The sequence below is a fragment of the Glycine soja genome, chromosome 2 (genome assembly GCF_004193775.1).
Source record: "Glycine soja cultivar W05 chromosome 2, ASM419377v2, whole genome shotgun sequence".
NCBI classification, from domain to species: domain Eukaryota; kingdom Viridiplantae; phylum Streptophyta; class Magnoliopsida; order Fabales; family Fabaceae; genus Glycine; species Glycine soja.
This window is the reverse complement of record NC_041003.1, coordinates 34,185,717-34,188,486: the sequence shown is the minus strand read 5'-3', so window position 1 is coordinate 34,188,486 and position 2,770 is coordinate 34,185,717. Positions and strand designations below refer to the sequence as shown.

General features: G+C 33.4%; 1 long non-coding RNA gene across 2 annotated transcripts; it reads right to left on the bottom strand.

The window, feature by feature from the left end:
- Positions 1 to 1,002: 1,002 nt before the first annotated feature.
- On the bottom strand, positions 1,003 to 2,561 carry LOC114392902. Of its 2 annotated transcripts, none has more exons than XR_003662418.1 (2): positions 2,075 to 2,561; positions 1,003 to 1,588 (listed from the first exon to the last, which is right to left on the bottom strand). It is a non-coding gene; the product is annotated as an uncharacterized LOC114392902 (long non-coding RNA). The 2 variants fall into 2 exon arrangements; XR_003662419.1 differs by having other exon boundaries at positions 1,003 to 1,528; positions 2,075 to 2,560.
- Between the last annotated feature and the right edge of the window lie 209 nt (positions 2,562 to 2,770).

Sequence of the window (2,770 nt, the reverse complement as noted above, 5' to 3'; positions counted from 1 at the left end):
AAAGAAAAATAACTACAGGACTCGTCAGAATTTATTAGATAATATATTGCTAAACAATTTCTTAGCACCTATGCACTCTTGCTTGATCCCCATGTTGTCAATTACATGAACATATTTAACATTTTCCTTTATAAGAGAACTGTAAGTGTTAATTGTAACAAACTTTATGTCAACAATGAATTACATCTTCATTACTATGTTGCTGTTACTAGAGAATTTAAAGATTTGCAAAACAGGAGGGTTGGTCACGTATAAGCCATACCAAAATTTTAAATATTTTTCTTTCCTACTATCGTGAATCAGCTATAAATTTCTCCTTTATAAACTTGTCCACATAACTTGTTTGAATTTGTATTTGCACTCTAAAAAAAGTTACTTACAAAATGTGGACCATTTAATACAATCAAACCAAAGCATACCTAAATTATAGACTTATTGTTTTATTTTTTTGGAAGGCAAAGGATATAATATATAATCAATAATTAGGGGAGGAATACAGATGAAAGAGTCAAACACAGATCACAAGGTGTGAAGGTTCGAACTCAACCAGCAACATACAATAAAACTAAACCAGGATACAAACCAAAAGAAGGTTCCAACCAACATCAAATAAGAAAATGACAACATTCCTATTCTTCAAACCAAATGAGAGTGAAGAATGAAATTTCCACTTTACTCAACTTGACCATTTATTGTTTCATCTATCCATTTGAGAGTGGGTGGCGTTTGAAACTATCTAGAAATAATGGAAAATTGAAATGCATATATTTTTTTGTTTTTTAAATATGTATTTTTGCTCTTTTTATTCTTGGAAATTGATTATCAATTTTAATATTTTTTCAATAAATGAATGTTAAATATTTTTGAAGTTTTAATATGTTCTATTGCTCCATTTAATATTGATATACTTTTTTCTCTTAAAGTTAATTTTAGTTTAAGACTATGCAAAACAAATATTGCACTAGAAAGGTATATAAACTATTGGCTTTTGTGAAATTTATATCCAAGCCTGCAACTTTCATGGTGACAAAAGTATTTTTAAAAATGGACAAAACACAGATCTAAAAACCATATAGACAATAATTAGATCATATATTTAACTAAAATAAAAAATTAATCAAAACATACATGTCCCTCCATGAAATAAAATAATTAGAAGATGACAACATTCCTATGCTGCCCCCTGCCAAAGTGCCCAAATGTTGCCAAAAATGAGGTTTGCCACTAGATGGTAGGGCTTGTTGGTGTCTCAACCAATTGTAACACTTATGCCACACCAAATAAGAAAATCGACTAGCGAACAAATCTACAGATTCAAGATGTTCTTCTTTACATAAAACATAGGTTGAATCATGAGATGGATCAATAATCTTCCTTTTCTTCAAACCTATTTTTTAAGATGCAATTAAGGCTAATTGAAGCTCGAGCCTAATAGCAAGCCAATGGGAGAGTTAACCCGAACATGGCCTTAAGTTTCAAACACATGACACAAAACAACTTGTATGTTTAACTTTGAACCCTTGCTCCACTGAAATAAAAGCAACATTTCCTTACTCTATCTTCAAAATGATTGCACACTTCCAACACCCTACGCGGTACAAATCAATAATAGTATATTCTACCTATATTTGAAATTTTATTCTATATACATAGAAGTAAAATGTAACAAGTGCATCGGTGAATTATAAAATAAAAAAGTGCATCATTAACGATTGAACAGAGTCCACATGGATGTGAATAAGTATTGTAGGGATCTTAATTGAAACACCCATTTACTGAACAACAACCATTAGAATAAAGAAGCACGGTAGTTGATTGTTTGGTATCACCATACGCCAACAACCTCAAACAATTCATATATTTTAGCAAACAAATAATCAGGAAATAAGAAAAAAGACTCACTCAAAACTCTAAATAACAACTAATGAAAGTCCAATAGGGAAAACCCAAGATTGTAGGGAAAACCCAAGATTGGAGGCAACACTTTGAGATTCAACAAAGGTAGTGATCGAAGCCACATCAAAACCAAACTTCAACAAAATGAAGAGGCAGAGAGGGAGAAAGAAAAACTTACGAGAGGGAGAAAGAGCGACAAGCGATGCAACAGATGGAGATCAGGATTTGAACAAATGAGAACACCATACTAGAGGGAGATGGAGTGTGGTGGCAAAACGAAGGAAGAGTGGCGACACAGCGGAGTAAGGGCAGATCGCCGCACCAGAGGGAGAGGAAGAGCGACAGTACAACGATGGGACGGAAGAAGAGGGTAGATCGAGATCGTGAAAAAGAGGAAGAAAGGAGTTGTTAGGGGAGTGGCACAATGGGAGATTCAGTCCTGAAAGAAAAGGTCTGTAGGGTAAAACATAAACCATTCACTATAAACCTTGTTTTTGCTCAAAAAGGGTCAAAGCTGTTTCAAAATGGTGTAAAAACCAACTCCGGCCAAGTTTTGCACAACACGTTTTTGTTTCAAAAATGCATTTCAAAATAGAAAACTGAAAACTGGTAACCACCCCGAACGGGGCCTAAAGTAAAATGATTTTTCAAGTGGCACATGAAATATAGAATAGCAGCACAAGGCTAGTTGCTGGATTTTTTTTCCCTAAAAAATCTGCAATAAAGGAACTTGAATTCTAACGGCAGAGTATAATAGTTGTCCTTGTTTCTATGGCAACCTAATAATAGACCAAATTTCAAAGAGTAATTAGAAATGTTAAGGTACATACTTTCTCACACATTCTTTCTTTATTAGTCTCTCACACATTCTTTT